We start from the raw sequence: 22,821 nt of genomic DNA on the forward strand, positions 1-22,821 counted from the left end.
TCATGAATATCTTTTCCTGTGAATTTGGTAATGTAAGCAGTCCATTAATATTTGAAGAGACTGGATTGAACAATGAATACTCGACACTGAAAATAGTATTACGTTGCTGTTGAGAACTAGCAATTTAATTTGCTTTCCACAATTTGCATTACAATACAAAAGATATGTTCTAAATGTTAAGTATAGTACAGGATTTCCCATAATTATCTTAATGTATTCAAAGCACGAAGAGGATAACATTTGGAGGGTAATGGAAAAAAAACAAGAGCAACATTTGGATAGACAAGAGAACTAAAACTCTAATACCAGACACATAAAAAAGCATGGAGTTAATACGCTTAGTTTGCAAATCAATATATCCAGTAATTACTATTCCGTTGCAGAGCACAAGACAGATTTTAAATAGTCAGGTTGCCCTCTCTCAGGGCTGCTTATCACTCAATCTGTGCAGAAATGTGTATTGCTGCTTTGAATAACACATCCCAGATGAATTTCCTGCAGAGCCACGAGATGTAATTATAACTCACACCCTTGTATGTCAACAGGGAAAGCAGGCAGACTACACAGGAAACCAGAGGACACTGTGCATACAGCACCGGCATATGGTGATTGACACAAAGGATAGACAAGTGGGCTGCAGAAGAAATTGGGTGAGATTAATTAGCTGCCACAATAGGAAGAGCCTGGTCCAGATATGTTCCAATGTGTAAATCGATTGTGGTGACAAACCTTGACAGGTGGCATGCAGAAGAGACAATACAAAAAAAAAATTAATACACATACAGAATCTTTAACTGAACGGCTCTCAATATGTTATTTGTGGATAAAAATAGCATTGCATTTAGAGTCCCTATTAAATATTTATTGGCTATAGACATCTTTGCACTTATTTTTTATTGTTGATAAATGTGGATTTGTTTTCTAAATGCAAAGTGAAACAACTTTCCAAATAGTCTTTATAAAAGGGTTCCTACTACTTAGCTGCTATTAAGAAAAGGAGTAGTCCATCAGATATACTTTCTGCCTTATCAGTGTTGAAGATAGCAGCACACCGTGAACAGAAGGAGAGAAACCCTGGGGGCCAGTTTACACAAGTTGGAGAAAGAGAGGATAGCACACAAAAGGCAATTTGTGATAGTAGACAGAGCTTACAGAGCCTTACAGAGCCTATAGAAGCTAAAGTAACCACACTTTTTAATAAAGACCTATGGGGAAAAGTTTTTGCACCATAGTACAAAGTAAGGATAACAAAGGTGGCTTTCAAAGGTGTCCGTAGTTTTAAGTAAGGAATGGAAAAACAGGGACAGGTAGCTATCAGGCACTGCTAAGCTCTCTGCACTATAAACCAGGTATGTCTTCACTGCTAATAGTGGACAGCTGCTGCGGATTGCGCTGGAGGTGCAGATTCAAAAAGGAGCAAATTCAGTTGCCATTCAGTGGTGTGCCCCCGTGTCCTGAGAGCGGCTGCTCTCCCTCCCTGCAATTGGAACATATGTTTCTGTGTGTGTTGCACTATCCACAACTTGAATAAAGTTTCCTATCTTGGATTCATCAGTCTGGTGAGTGTGATTCCTGCTTTTTCTCACCATATTGTCTATAGTTTTATGTAACCTTTATGTAGCCAAAAATAAATAAGGCTATTCATGGTATAGACACTTTTCAACTTCCCAACATTTCAACTCCCTAATGCATTGACAATGTTAAATAAATCACTTGAATTTACTGGAACTTGTGGAGTGCTGGAACGTATGTTTTATTTTACTATAGTGCAGCCCTTAGCATGATGATAATCTGTTTAAATGTGAGGATTTAAAAAATAGAGCTCTACATACCTTTTTTGAGAGCTGTTTTATGAAAACAATGTGTGTAGGGTGCCTCCCGCACGTCTATTAGGAAACCATACCTAGTGCAAGACCCAGAGCTGTAGAATGTAATGGCTCTGGGTCTGGTTCTAGGTACAGTTTCGCAAGAGACAAGCAGGAGGCCTTGGCAGACAGTGTGGGGACCAGGGAAAACAGACCCTCAGAATAGGTATTTAGAGAAGGGAGTTTTAAAATCATTACTTGTACACAGATTACTGTTGTGCTATAAGCTAAATGATAATGGCATTGCAGTTAAAAGGGGTAGTTTGGGGAACTGAACTTATCAGACACTTATCCACTATCAACAGCATAGGGAATAAGTCCTGATTGTGGTGGGTCTAACCGTTGGGGACTCCTGTACAGTGGCCCTGTCTGCCTACCTTTGCAGCATTTGTTTGCTATGGGGATTTTCTCCTACTTTCGACAGTTTTTAAAATGGACAGCAGATGTCAGCAGAGAGCACTGTGCTTGTGATGTCAGCAGAGAGCTCTGCGTTCCAAAAAGAAAATAATTTCCTGTGTAGTATTCAGCTGCTAATAAGTACTGGAAGGATTAAGATTTTTTTTAATAGAAGTAATTTACAAATCTGTTTAACTTTCTGGCACCTGTTGATAAAAAAAAGTTTTCCACCGGAGTACCCCTTTAAAGCAATAACTTACCTGATTACAGCATAGGTGACAAGTGTCTGATCAACAGGGGTTCAACCACTGCAATCCCCTACAATCATGACAACAGGGGTCACATTTTTCCTTTTGAACAGAGCAGTGGGCAATGCCTTCACATTCAAACTCTTTGGGAATAACATGATACTGTAGCAAAGCACTGTACATTGAATGCCCAATAAAGCAGCAGTGCACATACATTTAATATACTAGAGGGCTGTATTTTTGCTCATTCATTGTACAGTTATAATAAATGACCACATTCTATTGTGTTATTATAATAATACTGTCATATTATAGGGCAGAGAGACCTTTGGGTCCAAGTATGATCACAAGATCTGTTTCCCCTTACACCGCAGCTATGCCATTTATTCTTTTAGTACATATAGAATATGACATATTTATACTGAGATGGGTCACTACAGATATCTTGTTTCAATGCTCCAGATATGAAAATATCTTTTTTTATTACAAAACATCTGCAGTTATGTCTTCCTCTAACAGCACACAGGAGCACATTGAGTTCTATATTTAAGGACCGGACTGTGCAATTTTAAAGAAATGACCATTAGTCTTGTTTCCACCGAGGTGTAACTAAACGTATTCAGAAGAAAATGATCATAGAAAGAAAACAATGTATCCCGGACACTGTTGCTTTTGGAAAGGGTGATGCATTGTCTCTAGTCAAGTATAAGCATCAAATAACCATTAGTCCCATCCTGGTCTATTGCAGTTCATCCAGCTCTAGTCTACAAGATGTAATACACAAAGCCTTGGGAACAACACACTGTGCTTTTATAATATACTAAGAAAAAAGTATGTACAAGAAAGTACTGTACAGCAAATATGAACCTGATCATTTTCAACAAAACTCATTCACTTGAAGAGTAAAGTACTGTAAAAGCTTGATCACAAGGTGGAATTTCTGAGCAGAATCCGGAGTAAAAAATATTTTCAATGGGATTCTGCTGTACTGTATACATAGCAGAATTTCATCATCGGAAACATCTGGCGTGAAAATTCCATTGCAGCAGCCTCCCATTGTTTTCAATTAGATTCTGCTGCACCGTGCACACAGCTGAATTTCCACAGCAGAAACTAAACTGTAAATTCGGAAAGCATTCTCGCAACCTGCTTGAATACGCATTACCATTAAAGGGGTACTCCAGCGGAAAACTTTTTTTTTTTTTAAATGAACTGGTGCCAGAAAGTTAAACAGATTTGTAAATTACTTCTATTAAAAAATCTTAATCCTTCCACTACTTATTAGCTGCTGAATACTACAGAGGAAATTGTTTTCTTTTTGAAACACAGAGCTCTCTGCTGACATCACGGGCACAGTACTCTCTGCTGACATCTCTGTCCATTTTAGGAACTGATCAGAGCAGCATGTGTTTGCTAGGGGGATTTTCTCCTACTCTGGACAGTTATTAAGGTCAGCAGAGAGCACTGTGCTCGTGATGTCGGCAGAGAGCTCTGTGTTCCAAAAAGAAAATAATTTCTTTTGTAGTATTCAGCAGCTAATAAGTACTGGAAGAATTAAGATTTTTTTAATAGAAGTAATTTACAAATCTGTTTAAACTTTCTGGCACCAGTTGATTTAAAAAAAAAAAAAAAAAAAAGTTTTCCACCGAGTACCCCTTTAATGGAGATGAAGCATGTCCGAGCAGTCCTAGTGCCAACCTATTTAGTCAGAGCCTTCTGCGCATGGAATGGTCACCTGGAATTTCCCTGGCCATATTCTGTTGTGAAGAAGCGATGTTCTATAGAAATTATGTGCAAATTACTCTCCCTCAAAAGAAAGCATTGTCTTTTAAAGAATTTATATCTCCTTTTTTTAACTTTGATACTTTATTGAAAACTTTTTTTGCGACTCAAAAGTCCATGCATAAGCAACATGTTTGCAAATGTACGATATGAATTTAAAGGATCATTCATTTACATACCTTATTGTTAACAGCACATTCCATATTTACAAAGGGATAAAAATAGGGCCATAAAAACTAGCCTATTTATCTTATAACTGTCCTAAATTAAAAAGCCACATCTGGCGTAGAAATTCCGCCATGTGCACAGAGCAGCAGAATCCTGCAGAATTTAACGGAACTCTGCTGCAGCGGAATCTTTGTGCTCAACATCAATGTGGAATCCGGCATGGAAATTCTGATGTGTGAACATGGCCTTATTGTCATAAAAATGCTGAAAAACTTGAAGGAGACCTCCACAGAACCCTTCTTGGCACAAGCTTAAAAAGAAGCTAACCAAATCAATTGGCACAAAAAGCATAAGTAAGTCTATAAAATACTCTTTAGCCATATTCTAAAGCTCTCCTGAAGCCAGACATTGACATAGTAAAAGGCATCTAAAGTTTGGTGCTGCTTATTTCTGGAGTATAGCCATTTTCATAAAAAAAATATATATATATATATATATATATATATATATATATATATATATATGTGTTGTCTGGAGCCGCCATGTAAACCAGCACCAATCTTACAGATTCTATACTACAGAGCCCATCACAAAGATTGAGTGTTTCTTTGGAGAGGACCACACAAACAATCACTGGACCATTTATGCGGCCCTTTGGGTCAACCAGCTGTCAGACGCACATTCTGTATTATACAGGAAGATGTGCGACCAATGGATGATGATTTGACCCAATGAGCTGACGGACAAGCTTGTTTGCTCATTCATCAGCTGATCGTTGCACTTATTACACAGAGCAATATCAGCCTGTTCGACCGATAATCACCATATAATAGGGCCCTAACAGTGGTACCCAAAGTATCAACAAAGCATGATATTTGTATGTATAATGAAAAATAGGATATTTTGCATTAAAGGTACTGTCCATATTTATTTAATTTGATAATGTTTCAATTCCTGCTTAGGGTAGGGTTACATGTAGCCCATCCGCAGCATACTTCATGCTGAAGAAAATTTGCCAGGTAGCAGGAAATACACTACGGATTCTGCTATGAGCAGACACACAGGGCTACTGCAGCCCTGTGTGTGTAGTAAGGTTTGGAGGAAGGCCCAGCGTGTTGACATGACTGTGACATGTGTGCTTGCCTCCAAACCTAACTGCACACACAGGGCTGCAGCAGGGAAGCCCTGTGTGTCTGCTCTTAGCTGAATCCGCAGTGTATTTGCTGCAGCATGAAACAAGTGACCCTACACTTAAAGGGCTATTCCAGGAAACATATTTATTTGACTATGCTACAGGAGCTGTAAAGCTAGTGTAGTTCATAATATAGTCTCTGTACCTGTGTGTGACGGTTTTCTCACAATGTGATTTTCACTCCAATATTTATTTTTAGCAGCATACAAAATGACTGTTGTCTCAGATTTTTCCCAGCTGCAATGCGGCCGAGACCTGACTCACTAGTCAGCTGATGACAGGGAGCCTGTCTGCTTCAATGGGTGGAGGGATCTGCAACAGCTGTAGGCACCCTGATTGAAAACCACAGGTCTTTTGTTTCAATGGGTGGGGTTGCTGATGTGTGGGAAGGAGGAAAATGGAATTGTGGGATTTGTAGTAAAAAAAAAAGAAAAAGTCAAACAGGAAATACAAGTTCACAAAAAGCTAGCCACAGTGTTATGGTAATCTCACAACATAGCCATTTAGCCCCAAGACAAGTGCAGATCCTTCCTAAGCATGTCCATTACTGTCTGCCAGGTACGTACTAAAATCACCTTATGGTGAATAACCCCTTTAAAGGGAATCTGGCAGCTATAAGTCATGCTTCAAACTGCTGGTACTGTTTGATAACTGTTAGCAACAGCATACACGCCATGTTACCTTTCATAATACCTGAGCTTCCATTACATAGAAAAATGTTTTTATTGTCTAGTGCCAAATGTTAAAGAGACATTCTCAAGCTGCTGAAATGTTGCTCCCCCTCCCATCACTATCCCTCATTGATTGACAGTCATTGCTGAGCTTCCAGAGCTGTTCCCAAGGTTTGTCACTGTGCTGTGCATACAAAAGTGTGTGCAGGGGCATTTGGAAACAGGGCTTGGCTTCCAGCTGACTGTCAACAGATAGAAACGTGAATTGTAGCTCTCTTTAAAATGTTTGCTGTCAGTGAATAGAAACATTCCTGTTTAAGTTTCAAGGCTGAATACTGGCACAGACCTAGCCCTACTTTCTCAGAGCTTTAGATTGTTGCAGTATTTCAGAATAGGTAAGCCATGGTTTTACAGCAGGAGTTATATTTGGGTTAACTCTATGTTTAGCTCATGTGGTATTATTGCTGCTGGAATTCCAAGCTGCTGAAGTGTTAAGGGTTGGAACATCTCCTTGCTCCCCCTCCAATCGCTATTCCTCATTGATTGACAGTCATTACTGAACTTCCAGCGCTGAGCCCTGTTCCCAAGTCTTGATGTTGTGCCATGCATACAAATTAGGTGCAGGCGTAAGATTTGTAAACAGGGCTTGGCTGCAAGCTGACTATCAATCAAGCAGGGACAGTGATGGTTGAGAAGGAGATGTTTCAGCCCTCAGCACTTAAGACTCTTAGGAACACTTTTATGACACTTGGCATTTTTACATTATGGAAGCACAGACAGATATATGAAAGCAGTGTCTTCATGTGTCTTCTTGCCCTCATAGCTTTCTAACAGGGTCGGCAGATAGGAACATGAATTGCAGCTAACCGATTCTCTTTAAAATCCAATTGCTGTCAGTGAATAGAAACATTCCTGTTTATGTTTCGAGGCCGAATTCTGGTACAGACCTAGCCCCACTTTCACAAAGCTTCAGATTGCGGCAGTATTTTATAGTAGGTAGGCGTGATCGGTTATGCTTCTACATCAGTAGATATACTTGTGTTGACACTGTGTTTAGCTCATTTAGTATTATTGCTTTTACCCAAGACTAAAACATTTCTATAACAGAGACCCTTCAAAGGATACCTCAGAAGTATTTCCCATTACAAAATGATACAAGTTAATGAATGTTGACACCCACTGATTATTTGTTGCGTGTGCACATTACTCTATTAAGGCAATAATTCAATATTTGTATCTGATTATTTGGTTTCTTCTTTTTACTTTTGTTCATTTCTTTGTTCCACTGCTTTAAAACATTCTTCAGATCCCGTCTGTGATTAAATAGCTGATCCACCACAGGACTTGACCTATATAAACTACTTTGGAAAGAATATTACAGGAGTGACAGGGTATTAGGTGCACAGAAAGAATTTGTTACTCATTTCTGTTGTCTTTTGTAGTGCTCTTACCACATTGTCAGGAAAGGAAATTACATTTTTACAAATGTTAAAAGACTGAACATACTCCTAAGTTTTGTGTTTGTAAAGGTGTTGGTTGTTTTTTTTTGCCTTTATTTAGTTTGTATAATGCAATGAAGTTCCTTTAGACTAGTGGTCTTTAAACTGCGGCCATCAAGATGTCGCAAAACTACAACTATCAGCATGCCTGGACAGCCTGGAAAGCTTTGTGAAAGTTTTGCAATATCTAAAGGATCGCATTATAAAGACCACTGTTTTAGAGGAAAGAAAACTGCTTCCCTAACGCCACCTATAGACAGTGGCTCTGTAAGTGAACATCTGAATCTTGATGACTTGGGTTATCGGTTGCTATTTTATATCTATAGGGTCATGGTTGTCTATGTGAGGTCATTTAAACAGTCGGCAGATAGGGTCGGCCATTGACTAATAAGCTTCTTAGGGCAGATTTGGCTGAAAAAAAACGTGTCAATTCTTTCTGTGAAATCTGGACCTGATTCTGAAGTTCAGTTCACTAAGCAGCAGAATCCCATTGAGACCAATGGGATCCTGCTGTAAGCGGATTCTGCTCAGAATGAATTCACAGCTGAAAGAGTAAAGTGTGTATGGGCCCTTAAGCTAGCCATACAAAAGCTATTGTCTGCCAAACGTGTGATTGGCTTGGAAGCATTTTTTTTTTTGTAAGTGTGTATGGCATCATCAGCCAAATTTATGCAATCACTGGCCACTTTGCGCAAGCTCATTGTGGATTTTTTATTCCCTCTAAAAATTGCCATAATCCTCCAGTTTACTCTAGCATGTTGTTGGTGGGATAGTTGTAAGCAGAACTTAGAAAACTTAGCTGGTTCTGTCAAAAAGTCTTAGGCTAAGTTTCTACTTTTTAAAAAAAAATATTTTTTTTTTTTTTTTTTTAAACGCCAAGAAAAACGCCAATTCTGCCGGCATGGCGTTTTTTCGGCCAAAAAACGCTGCGGCCAAATGTTAGCTGTAAATCAATGAGAAATCGCAAAAATTCTTATTCCACTTGGCGTTTTTCACTTTGTTTAGTTTTTTTATCCTTTTGGTGTTTTTTCACTCTTTTTTGGCGTTTTTTCATTCTTTTTTGGCGGTTTTCCAAAATCGCAGCATGTTGAGCCACTGGCGATTTTTTTGTCAAAATCGTGGTGTTTTTCTTGGCGTTTTTTTTTTTTTTTTTACTTCCATAGACTTCTATGGGAGAAAAACTATACATGGGTTTTAACTTTGGCGTTTTTGCAGGCGGTTTTTATTCTTTTTTGGACTTTAGCGATCCAAAAAAGTGATGGAGATTCCTTTTTTAATAAAATTTCATTGGGTACCATAAAAAAAAATTGTATCTAACGAAATTCAACTTTTTTATAACAACATTTTTATACATTTTTAAAACAGTGATCAATTTATGTGGGCGAGTGGGGACCTAATAATGTAGCCGACAATAATAAAAATGTAGTGTGTGTGTTTTTTACTTTCTTAATTTTTTACCTTTTTTTAAGTAGTACTACTACTCTCAGCATGGAACACACTGTTCTATGTTGGGAGTAGTACTACCTGTACTAATAGACAGATCGCCCGTTCCTGTATAATTTTTAGATGTGGGCGGCTGCTCTTCTATGGTCCCCTTCACTGCCGTATATATTCACCTATTCATATTTCCCACAGAGAGCTGTGATTGGCCAGATGGTTCCAGCCAATCACAGCTCTCTGTGGAAAATAGGAATATGTGTATATATACATCAGTGCAGGGAGCCATAGAAGAGCATGCGCCGCATCTATATATTATACAGGAGGATCACAGCGGGTGTCAGAAGTGACATTCGCTGTGATCTTTCCTTAACTGCAAGTACTACTACTCCCAACATGGAGCACACTCTGCTCAATGCTGGGAGATGTAGCATCTGCATTAATAGACAGATCGCAGTGGGTGTCAGAAGTTACACTCGCTGCAATCTGTCTATTAATGCAGGTACTATAGCTTCCAGCATGGAGCAGAGTGTGCTCCATGTTGGGAGTACTAGTACCTGCAGGTAAGAACAGATCAAGGCGGGTATCACTACTGACACCCGATGCGATTGTCCTGTCAATTGCAAAGATGGAGCGGCTCTATACAGCACTCGCATCTCTGCACTATACTCCGGCCGGCCACTCACTCATTCATATTTCCCTCAGAGAGCTGTGATTGGCTGCAATCGTCCGGCTAATCCCCACTCTGGGTGGGAAATATGAATGAATGATGTTCTATTCACTTCACTGGCCGGAGTACAGAGCAGAGATTTGAGTGCTGTATAGAGCCGCTCTGCATCTCTGCTATATTATGGACGATCACATCAGGTGTCACGACTGACACCCAGGGCAATATGTCTATTAGTACAGGTACTACTACTCCCATCATTGAACAGTCTGTTCCATGCTGGGAGTAGTAGTACTACCTAAAAAAATGTAAAAAAAATAGAGAAAAAAAGTGAAACACACAACAAATTTTGGGTACCAAAAAAAACTGCCAAGATGCAATTTCAACAAATGAAAAAAAAACACCAGAAAAAAACGCCAGACGCAGGAAATTGCACTGGCGTTTTTTCAGGAGTTTTTTTTTAACCGAAAAAAACACAGGACAAAAAAACAAGTAGAAACTTAGCCTTAAGATAAATATCTCATGTCTCAGAGAGTGAGAGACACACAGAGATTTAAGTTCTTAGATATTTTCACACTGAACAAATAACAAGCAATATAAAGCAATAAAATTAAGGTTTGTGTATTTTTTCCCCTGTACAACAGGTACAAATGATGTTTCTATAATATAATCATAATTTACATAATCATAAACTACCCCGCTGAGTACCATCACTGTAGACCTTGTAGAGAATAAAACATAGCACAAATCCCAGCAAAAATACTGAAAGCCGAACAAGGGATTGAGAAGCATGTGAAATAATCTGCAATAAAGGGCTGAAAATCAATGAGCAATTTTAGCACTCATGTTGACTAATCTTCTCTTGAATTTATCTGCTGGTTTATATCTAAATGGTTCCACAGCATAAAGCACATGACATTTTTGTAAGCTCTGAGATTTCAGTTGTACTTGGAGATTTACTAAAATAGCTACGCTGTCCGGAGCAAGAAATTGCATCAAATATTAATCCAAAAATAAAATTTCTTTAAGGTAGCATTTCCTGCAACAAAATGCTTATATATATATATATATATATATATATATATATATATATATATATATATATATATATATACACAGAGAATAAGTTGGCCAGCACTATTGATTTCAAACTATTATACGGACCTGGCTTAAAGGTGCAGGCTGCTGGGCTAAATATACAGCAACAGGAGAATACAGCAGCACACTGCTAGCCTAAAGATATAGATAAAACATGAGTATATAGATGCAACATGAGAAGCTATTCAGCTATGGTGCAGTAATGAAATAGTGAGATACTTAGCTTGCAATTTGGCGGCCAAATAGCTTGGACCGTTCCACCACGGTAAGGTGATCTCACTGGGACGGACCCTACACTATGAATATGCCTCTGTGTGAATAGATCAGCAGGCATTGCAGGATCTGGAACATCCAAATCACCTTATATACACCTGATAGAGGTGGGTGGGGTGCAAGAACCAACATGGAGGTAGCCACTCCCCCATATGTGTAATACAAACAAAGAATAAGTTAGCCAGCGCTATTGATTCCAAACCATTATACGGACCTGGCTTACAGGTGCAGGCTGCTGGGCTAAATATACAGCAACAGGAGAATACAGCAGCACACTGCTAGCACAAAGATATAGATAAAACAAGAGTATATAGATACAACATGAGAAACTATTCAGCTATGGTGCAGTAATGAAATAGTGAGATACTTAGCTTGCAATTTGGCGGCCAAATAACACATCCTAGAGCTGAATGAATGAACTAATCGTATGAAATACTTTCGTCTTTACATAGTTGAATGTGCTGACAACAAAATCACTCAACAATTATCAATAGAAATCAAATTTATCAACCCATGGAGGTCTGGATATGGAGTCACACTCAAAATCAAAGTGGAAAACCACACTACAGGCTGATCCAAATTTGATGTGATGTCCTTAACCTCCTGAGCGGTAATCCCGAGCGTGACTCGGGGTTAATTTTCCCTGCCAGGATCGGTAACCCCGAGTCACGCTCGGGGTAGAATTGCAGAGTTCCCGGCCGGGCTGCACGATATATAGCAAAAGCAATGTGATATAGCGATGCGGCCCCCCGGGAAAACATGCGATTATCTGCTCTGGTCGGCTCCCGTTGCGGGGGCCGGCCAGAGCAGGTAAAGAAAAATACTAAAAGTCAGTGTTTCCCTACCAGGGGGCCTCCAGCTGTTGCAAAACTACAACTCTCAGCATGCCCGAACAGCCAAAGTCTGTCCGGGCATGCTGGGAGTAGTAGTTTCACAACAGCTGGAGGCCCCCTGGTAGAAAAACACTGAGCTAAGTGTAAAAGGAAGAAGTAGTAAAATAAAAAAACCTTTTGCTCACCTAGTCCCGGTCCCTGCAGATGTCGTTCCCCTCCGTGCGGTCCGGGGTGTCCTCTCTTCACTATTCATCTTCTAGGACCTTTCACTTTTCAGCCAATCACAGGCCGCAGTGGTGTAAAGCCTGTGATTGGCTGAAGGGGAAAGGGCTTGTTCTGCAGCAGATACACTAGGTTTGAAATCTGACGGCAAACCTAGTGTGTGCTGCTGCAGGACAAGGTGAGAAGGGGGGATGAATGTGACAAAGGGGGGAATGTGACAAGGGGGGAATGTGACAGGGGATGAATGTGACAAAGGGGGGAATGTGACAGGGGGGGAATGTGACAAGGGGGGAATGTGACAAGGGGGGAATGTGACAGGGGATGAATGTGACAAAGGGGGGAATGTGACAGGGGGGGAATGTGACAAGGGGGGAATGTGACAAGGGGGGAATGTGACAGGGGGGGAATGTGACAGGGGGGAATGTGACAGGGGGGGAATGTGACAAGGGGGGAATGTGACAGGGGGGGAATGTGACAGGGGGGAATGTGACAGGGGGGGAATGTGACAAGGGGGGAATGTGACAGGGGGGGAATGTGACAAGGGGGGAATGTGACAGGGGGGGAATGTGACAAGGGGGGGAATGTGACAGGGGGGAATGTGACAAGGGGGGAATGTGACAAGGGGGGGAATGTGACAAGGGGGGGATGTGACAGGGGGGGAATGTGACAAGGGGGAATGTGACAAGGGGGGAATGTGACAGGGGGGGAATGTGACAGGGGGGGAATGTGACAGGGGGGGAATGTGACAAGGGGGGAATGTGACAAGGGGGGGAATGTGACAGGGGGGATGTGACATGAAGGGGGGATGTGACAAGGGGGGGATGTGACAGGGGGAGGGGAATGTAACATGAAGGGGGAGAATGTGACAAGGGGGGGAATGTGACAAGGGGGGAAGAATGTGACAAGGAGGGGGGAGAATGTGACAAGGAGGGGGGAGAATGTGACGGGGGATGTGACAAGGGAGAGGGGAATGTGACGGGGGAGATGTGAAATGGGCGGAGGGAGATGTGAAATTCAGTTAAAAAAAATTGTACCGCTTTTGGTACACATTTCCAGACAGAATCATACCGCCAGGGAGGTTAAAACAAGTCAAAATGAGGCTCAGTAGTGTGTGTGGCCTCCACGTGCCCGTATGACCTCCCTACAATGTCTGGGCATGCTCCTGATGAGGTGGCAGATGGTCTCCTGAGGGATGTCCTCCCAGACCTGGACTAAAGCATCCGCTAACTCCTGGACAGTCTATGGTGCAACGTGGCATTGGTGGATGGAGCGAGACATGATGTCCCAGATGTGCTCAACTGGATTCAGGTCTGGGGAACGGGCGGGCTAGTCCATAGCATCAATGCCTACCTCTTGCAGGAACTGCTGACACACTCCAGCCACATGAGGTCTAGCATTGTCTTGCATTAGGAGGAACCCAAGGCCAGCCGCACCAGCACATGGTCTCACAAGGGGTCTGAGGATCTCAACTCGGTACCTAATGGCAGTCAGGCTACCTCTGGCAAGCACATGAAGGGCTGTGCAGCCCCAAAGAAATGCCACCCCACACCATAACTGACCCACTGCTAAACCGGTCATGCTGGAGGATGTTGCAGGCAGCAAAACATTCACCACGTCTCCAGACTCTGTCATGTCTGTCACACGTGCTCAGTGTGAACCTGCTTTAATCTGTGGAGAGCACAGGGCGCCAGTGCCGAATTTGCCAATCTTGGTGTTCTTTGGCAAATGCCAAACATCTTGCACAGAGTTGTGCTGTAAGCACAACCCCAACCTGTGGACGTCGGGCCCTCATACCACCCTCATGGAGTCTGTTTCTGACTATTTGAGTGCACACCTGCACATTTGTGGCCTGCTGGAGGTCATTTTGCAGGGCTCTGGCAGTGCCCCTCCTTGCACAAAGGCAGATATAGCGGTCCTGCTGCTGGGTTGCTGCCCTCCTACGGCCTCCTTCACATCTCCTGATGTACTGGCCTGTCTCCTGGTAGCACCTCCATGCTCTGGACACTACGCTGACAGACAAAGCAAACCTTCTTGCCACAGCTCACATTGATGTGCCATCCTAGATGAGCTGCACTACCTGAGCGACTTGTGTGGGTTGTAGACTCCGTCTCATGCTACCACTAGAGTGAAAGCACCGCCAGCATTCAAAATGATCAAAACTTCAGCCAGGAAGCATAGGAACTGAGAAATGGTCTGTGGTCACCACCTGCAGAACCACTCCTTTATTGGGTTGTCTTGCTAATTGTCTATAATTTCCACCGGTTATCTGTTCCATTTGTACAACAGCATGTGAAATTGATTGTCAATGCAAGACAATGCTAGACCTCATGTGGCTGGAGTGTGTCAGTAGTTCCTGCAAGAAGAAAGCATTGATGCTATGGACTGGCCCGCATCAAAAATTTTTGGTTCGGTAATATTTTCGGTTTTGATTTTTTGGATACATTCGGTATTCAGGTTTTTATTTTCTTTCAGATGCATTTGGTATTCGGGGACATTCGGGTAAATCTTTTTTTAAGCAGGGGACCATTATAGGGAGCGTGTGTGTACAGGAAAAGAGGGCAGCCACAGAGATCTGAACATTGGAAGACAGGTAAGATAATATAATATTATGTGATTTATTATTAATACATAATGTAATGTTGAATGAATGAGTAAATGAATGAATGAATGAATGAATGCTGTATCAATGATTGATGTGTTTGATCGATGTGTTTGATTGTCGGGGGATTTATGTACAACATGTCATGTCACTTGCGCTAACACTGTTACTGTTACCAGGGTGCCTCAAGCTGTTGCAAAACTACAACACCCACCCAGCATGCCCTGACAGCCAAAGGCTGTCTGGGCATGCTGGGAGTTGCAGTTTTGCAACAGCTGGATGCACACTTTGGCAAACATGCACAAAGCTTTTTAATTCATTTTCAAATTCCGCTTGCTTTTTTCAGAAATGGGTTAGTAGGTCAATGACATGCTTAGTAATTGCCGTGGCAACATTTTTCATTCATAAAACCGCAGACTTAATTGGATAATTGCTGTCTAGAATGTTTGGGGTCCCAACGTTCTAAACGGCAATTATCCAATTAAGCCTGCGGTTTTTATGAATGAAAAATGTTCCCACAGCAATTACTATGCATGTCATTGACCTACTAACCCATTTCTGAAAAAAGCGAGCGGAATTTGAAAATGAATTAAAAAGCTTTGCGCATGTTTTCCAAAGTGTGCCTCCAGCTGTTGCAAAACTGCAACTCCCAGCATGCACAGCCAGCCTTTGGCTGTCAGGGCATGCTGGGTGGGTGTTGTAGTTTTGCAACAGCTGAAGGCACCCTGGTAACAGTAACAGAAAGAGTGTGTAGCGCAACAGTGTTAGCGCAAGGACCAATAAAAAAATTAGAATGAATTCTTTACTTTCGTTTACGGATAACGAATGCATTCGTTATTTTGCTATTCGTATTATTGTGGCTATTCGGGAATGTTCAAAATATGTTTTCGTGCATTCGTATTGGTCCGAAAATTCGGTAAATTAGACATTCGTGCTGAAACAAATTGCACATGTCTAACACACACTACTGAGCCTCAAATTGACTTGTTTTAAGGACATTACATCAAACTTGGATCAGCCTGTAGTTTGGTTTTCCACTTTGATTTTGAGTGTGACTCCATATCCAGACCTCCATGGGTTGATAAATTTGATTTCCATTGATAATGTTTGTGTGATTTTGTTGTCAGCACATTCAGCTATGTAAAGACGAAAGTATTTCATACAATTAGTTCATTCATTCAGATCTAGGATGTGTTATCTTAGTGTTCCCTTTATTTTTTTGAGCATTGTATATAAAACTCTGTGTATGTATGTATGTGTGTATGTTCCAGCATCACTTCCAAAAGGTTAAAGATATTTTGATAATGCTTAGTACACGTTACTTATATGTCAACTACAAACATAGGATTGATAAATTAACCCTAACCCACCCCCCATTTGCAAGGGTCAGGGTTTTTGTTTAAAGTACCATGCAAGTCTATGATAAATGAATGTTCCAGAATAATTTCGAAATGGCTGGAGATATTTTGATGAAACTTAATACACATTTCTTTTATGTCAAATAAAAAATATAGAATAGTTAAATTAACCCTAACCTACCCCCTTACATGAAGGATGGGGTTTTTGTCTTAAGTCCCATGCAAATATGTGGGACTTCCAGTACCTTACTCCACAAGCTCTGCATCTCCTGGCGAGTGTTAGTCCAGCCAAACCACTTCTGCATGCCACACCCCCTCTCACAAAGCCAAACCCACCACTTAAGTCACACCCCTCTTATTTTCTACCCTTTTTTTTGCATTGGTCTGGCTTGCAATTCACACCCACTCCCACAAAACCACACTTCCTATTTTCGGCCTACAATCTCTTCATCACAACTCAGTCTCACCTGAGAAAAGGATACAAGGATGAGATATGTAAATTGTAACTAAAATCTACACCAGCTCCTAGCTGGTGTAGATTTCAGTCTGAGGCCAGGGGGAGCCCTAGATGTGACTAATTTATTAACAGATGTGCCTCATAATAAATTAGCAGCAAAGTACTCTATGACAGATCAGCTAAAGAAGAGTGTTTTAAATGTTGATCTTTAGTATATCACCGTTAACCTGTTAAAAGAGAAAGGCTAGGTGAAACTAACTAGAAAACATCTTTTAAAAAAACTGCCTAGTTTGGTTACAAAATTCTATGGCTAGATGACAAGATTAACATGTATCTGAATGAAGAGAAGAGAATAGTGTATAAAAGGGGACTAAAAGCTGATGAAAGCATATCACATCATGTGTCAAAAATAGTGGAGGCAGTGTTATGGCATAGCCATGTATGGCTGCTAATGGAACTGGGTGTGTATTGATGATGTGACTGCAGATAGATGTAGCAGAATTAATTCTGACGTGTATAGGGTTACATTTTCTTCAGAAATTTAGCAAAATGCTGCGAAAACAATAGATAGGCAATGCACTGTATAGATGGATAATGACGGAAATCACACTTCAAAAGAAACCCAAGAGCTTCTTAAGGTAAAGACATGGAATATTTTTTAATGGCCCAGTCTTTGATCTGACCTCCGCATGATGGAATAGGCTTTTCACTTACTGAAGCCAAAATTGAAAGCAAAAACATTCACAAACAAGCAGCAAAGGAAGGTAGCTTCAGTAAAGGGCAGGAATGACATGTATTGAGCCTAGACAGAAGGGAGAAACTCAAGCCAGGACTCAATACGTTGCTGTGGCCAGCAATTAGCTGAGTATAAGTGTAACGTGTTGAAGCAGGTCCAGGAAAATGGTTCTTGTGGCACCAGGGGAGTGGTGGTAGGTAAGGAAAGGTTTATTGTTTTAAAGGGAACCTAGCATGAGATTTTACCATATATAATGTGTGGCATGTGTTATATATGGTAAAATCTTCTTTCTTACCATCCCCAGGGGACGTTCCTACCTGCAGGGATGGTGAGGATATGAAGTTAGAAAGTCTCCCCCGCCAGCCCGTAAGTAGTCCCCCAGGGGGGGGTGCTATACTTAACTAGTCCCATCTGCCTTGGCTCTTATGCCCCTTAGTGTGTATCACAGCCTGACCTCAGCCCTGGTCACCGCACTGGTCCCTAAGTAGACAAACCAGAGCGACGACGTGTGCTGTGCCCAGACTGTCAATCATGCAAAAAGGGGGGGGGGGGGCGTGATTACAGCGGGAGAAGACGGGAATGGGGAAGTATAACTCTCTGCCCAGGGTACTATTTGTGGGCTGGTAGGGAAGACTTCATATTCTCACCTTCCCAGCATGCAGAAACATTCCCCGGGGATAGTGAGGAAGAATATAATATATAAATATTTCATTGAATATCCAGACATCGATCCAATTATCCTGTATCAAGAAACTAAATTCAACACAAAGATACTAGCTGCCAATGAGTTTCAGCAGTTCTATAAGGTAAAGTTCCTCATATTTTCTCAGCATCTATGTGTAGGACTGGTATCAAATTATTGAAAGAAGCTGGTCTTCATTATTACTGCTTGAGGGGGGATTAACCAATTAAATGAGTTGTATGAGATAATAAAGGATGCAATTATGTTTGCATTAACAGCATCACTCTTCATCAATGGCTTATGTCTGTATTGTTGTTTATTCCTATTCCAATGCTGTATATGTACACGTGGTAATATTTTAGGTTATGACTTTAATCACTTAGCCCTACACAACATTTTCCACTCTATAAAAGGACTGCTTTTTTTTTCTTTTTATTTTTTTCAGTTTTTTTTAAAGGGTCAGGAAGACTATGGGAGGGGCGTGATGTCACGATACTCCGGGCCAGTGATTGTGATTCATCAGACCCGGAGCGGTGTTTGCTCCGGAGGCTGATGATAGCGGGGTGCTGCATGAAAGATTGCGGGGGTCCCCAAAGGCGGGAGGGGGTCCCGCCGCTGGGGACCCCCGCAATCTTTCATGCAGCACCCCGCTATCATCAGCCTCCGGAGAAAACACTGCTCCGGGTCTGATGAATCACAATCACTGGCCCGGAGTATCGTGACATCACGCCCCCTCCCATATTGCGGGGGGCAATCAAGCATCTTATCCCCTATCCTTTGGATAGGGGATAAAATGTCTTAGGTCCAGAGTACCCCTTTAATAATAAACTTTAGGTGGAAATCATTATTATTACTTTTCTTAAATTAACCTGCTTGATCCCCTGCTACTTCCTTTCGTGTGGCATTCTGGTCTCCATCTCTCACCATTCTAGTGTGTTGGTCCAGTCTGCAAGCCACGCCTCTATCACGAGCCACACCCCTTCTATTTCCGGGTCTTTTATCAGCCCTTTTTTTCCAACCACAATCTCTCTCACAGCTCAGACCCACCTTACTCCAAAAGCTCTGCATCTCCGGGTGAATGAGTCAGGCCAGCTTGCAAGCCATGACCCCTCGCACAAACCACGCCCCTGCAAAGCCACTTCTATTCCTTCTATTTTCTGCCTACAATCTCACAGCTCAGCCCCACCTGAGGACAGGATATGAGGTTGGGATATCAGGTCGGGATATGAAAATAGGATATGAGGACAAGAGCTTTATTGTTGTTTTCCTTCTCCCACAAGGTTTAGGTGGGAAGACCAGGCAATACGGGGTACTCTGCAGGTGTATTACTATATAATGTCTGATTGTGTACCCTTTAAATTGCTGATAAAATAATGTGATACAGAAATAAAGATTACTATTATTACTTTCACATCATTATACCTAACATGTCTATAATTCTGTGGTATTAGATTTAAAGGGGTACTCTAGAGAAGAAAAAAATATGTTTTTAAATCAACTAGAGTCAGAAAGCTATACAGATTGGTAAATTACTTAAAGCTGTAATTTTTTTTTCCGGTAAAAATGAAAACTTATCTTTATTTTGAAGGTCCATATGATAACAAGGATACCCAATTTTTGTAGATGTTATTTTATTACTTATAAAATGATAACTAAGTGCACCAAAATTTGTATGTCTGCCTTGGGATTGCATACACTGTTCAATGCTGGGCTATCGACACTCTGCTGTTCTAGTTTGCAGAGGCTTGCTGGGGCATCAGAGCACCGATCGGACAGTGAAGAGGCAGGTAAGGGCCCTCCTGCCAGCCACTCAGCTGATAGGGACCCACTATTTCCCCTAGGATGTCCCAATCAGCTCCCTGAGCTAACCAGAAACATTAGATTCCACATTTAGACGCTGCAATCAAATTTGATTGTGGCGTCAAAAGGGGTAATGCTGGGCATCGGCCCGATCGGCATTGTCCGGCATTAAAAATGGGTCCTGGATGCTGATAGTAACTGGGAGCCACGGGGTATGAAGTACACTCAGCTCGTCAGAGCAATTCAAACTGCGGGAGCAGGACCAGGTACGCCCTTAGTCCCTAAGTACTAGGGACCAAGGGCGTACCTGTACGCTCTTTGTCCTTATGAAGTTAAGGTGTTTTCATACACACCGGATGCACTGCGGATTTGAAGTTACATAAATGATCATATGAACATTGTCAGGCATAATAATAATAACAATAGAAAGAGACACTAATTTGGCTGTACTTTCCATATTTTTTGAATGCTTTACTAAGCCACTTAAATTGTTTGTTTCAAAGAGTTAAAACAAATACAAAAATCATCCTCCATTATACTGAGAAAATCTGTCGTAATAAAAATGTCCTGCTGAGACGTGTGGATTAAGTGGGTCACAGCTGACGTACTTAAAGGTATTTATATACTTATGTGTGACCTCCTCTTATCTCAGGTCAACCTGATACTGTATGGTTTTGTTATGCAGCTATGGATTTGATGGGGACCTAGGAGAATAAGACACCAATCTGACATATTGTAGATTTTTATGTGTGTCCAGTTGGCTCGGAGAATGTGACATGCATATGGTTGCTGCTAAATCTTCAATTGCTGGCCTGTAATAGAATTTCCAGACTCAAATGTCATCTTCTCTTGTCAAATCTCTAAGCCTCTTATCGGAGAATGCAGTTCACTTTTGATGGAATTACCAGATGAACTTGTAAGATGGATTTCAGGCTGTTCCAAATGTCTAAACTTTGGCATCTCTGGTGTCTCAAAACACAGAAGAAGCCAGAAAGGACAACTCATTAATAAAACGTCAACTGAATCTCACTTCCAGCATAGCCAAATAGAAAAGCTCTGCTGAGGATTGGGACTGAAGGGCCAGTGAAAATGACATCAGTGGTTATAAAATGACCTCGTATTCCTAAACAAGAATTCATATAAATGTTAAAGTTTTTTTTTCTTGTTTTTATTTTTATTTTTCATTTTAAAAAATGCAATAAAAAAAATGCATTCCATGCTTACCCCTGTTTAGACTAGTCTGGAGTACTAACACTATTAGCCTAATTACACTATAGTGACTTTATTCTACTTGCCCCAGTAACTATTACAATCTGGAGATATAACTGGCAGAAGTCCTGTCCAATACCAGAACTATGCATGCTTAAAAAAGACCTCATTGAGCAGGTTGAAACATAGTACTTTTCTTGATGTGTGAATAAGCCACATTTAGCTACTGGATCGCTGGAGTGCTGTATTTTGCCTTTACATTTGGGAATATATATATATATATATATATATATATATATATATATATATATACACAGCTCACACGGTGGGGTCGGCAATGACAGTATTTACACAGGCAGCGGGTTTCAAACGTCCAAGAGGATGTTTATTTAAATGACTTTAGGCACAAAGCACAGTGTAAACAAAACAACAAAACCTAAGCCTGTCCGGCTCTAATTAAACATCAGGATACCTCACTATCCCTACTGTAGGCCTAATGTCTGGCCCCCAAAAAACTCACAAATTGTCCATAGAGGAAGGATCAGACCTGGTAGGTTTGAGCTGCAGAGCTGGCTGTGGCTGTTTTTCATCTCAGTCTCTCCTTCAGCTCTCAAACGCAAACAGTCTTTGTTTTAAGGCTTCCTCCCCAGCAATCAACACAGGAAGCCTCACCTGAGGACACCTTGCAGAAGGGAAAACCCATAGTTGGCATCATAAAGTTGACATGTTTTTACTTTTGGAAGACACCAGAAAGCTTCGAAGTTCAGCAGCAATTTTGAAATCTTTCACAAAATTTTCAAAATCTGAATTTTCCAGGGACCAGTTCAGCTTTGAAGTGGATTTGAAGGGCCTTCATATTAGAAATATGCCATAAATGACCCCATTATAAAAACATGACCCTTCAAAGTATACAAAATCACATTCAGAAAGTTTGTTAACCCTTTAGGTGTTTCACAGGAATAGCAGCAAAGTGCAGGAGAAAATTCAAAATATTTTTTTTTTTACATTAATGTTCTTGTAGACCCAGTTTTTGAATTTTTATATGGGGAAAAAGCCCCCCAAAATGTGTAGCCCAGTTTCTCTCGAGTAAGGAAATACTTCATAGGTGAACGTAAAGTGCTCTGTGGGTGCACTAGAGGGCTCAGAACTAGAGATGAGCGAACTTACAGTAAATTCGATTCGTCACGAACTTCTCGGCTCGGCAGTTGATGACTTTTCCTGCATAAATTAGTTCAGCTTTCAGGTGCTCTGGTGGGCTGGAAAAGGTGGATACAGTCCTAGGAGATTCTTTCCTAGGAATGTATCCACCTTTTCCAGCCCACCGGAGCACCGGAAAGCTGAACTAATTTATGCAGGAAAAGTCATCAACTGCCGAGCCGAGAAGTTCGTGACGAATCAAATTTACTGTAAGTTCGCTCATCTCTACTCAGAACCGAAGAAGCAACAATGGGATTTTGGAGAGTGAATTTTGCTGAAATGGTTTTTGGGGGGCATGTTGCATTTAGGAAGCCCCTATGGTGCCATAACAGCAAAAAAATTTATAAAAAACCCCAGAAAATTCATACTATTTTGCAAACTACACCCCTCATGGCAAGTAACAAGGGATAAAGTAAGCCTTAACACCTCCAG

The 22,821-nt window shown here is 41.2% G+C and overlaps 1 protein-coding gene across 8 annotated transcripts in view; it reads right to left on the reverse strand.

Moving 5' to 3' along the window:
* Positions 1 to 22,821, reverse strand: part of SPAG16 (sperm associated antigen 16) — a 1,122,606-nt gene that overhangs the window by 437,730 nt on the left and 662,055 nt on the right. The window lies entirely within an intron of this gene.

This window comes from Hyla sarda, chromosome 8, assembly GCF_029499605.1.
Source record: "Hyla sarda isolate aHylSar1 chromosome 8, aHylSar1.hap1, whole genome shotgun sequence".
NCBI lineage: Eukaryota > Metazoa > Chordata > Amphibia > Anura > Hylidae > Hyla > Hyla sarda.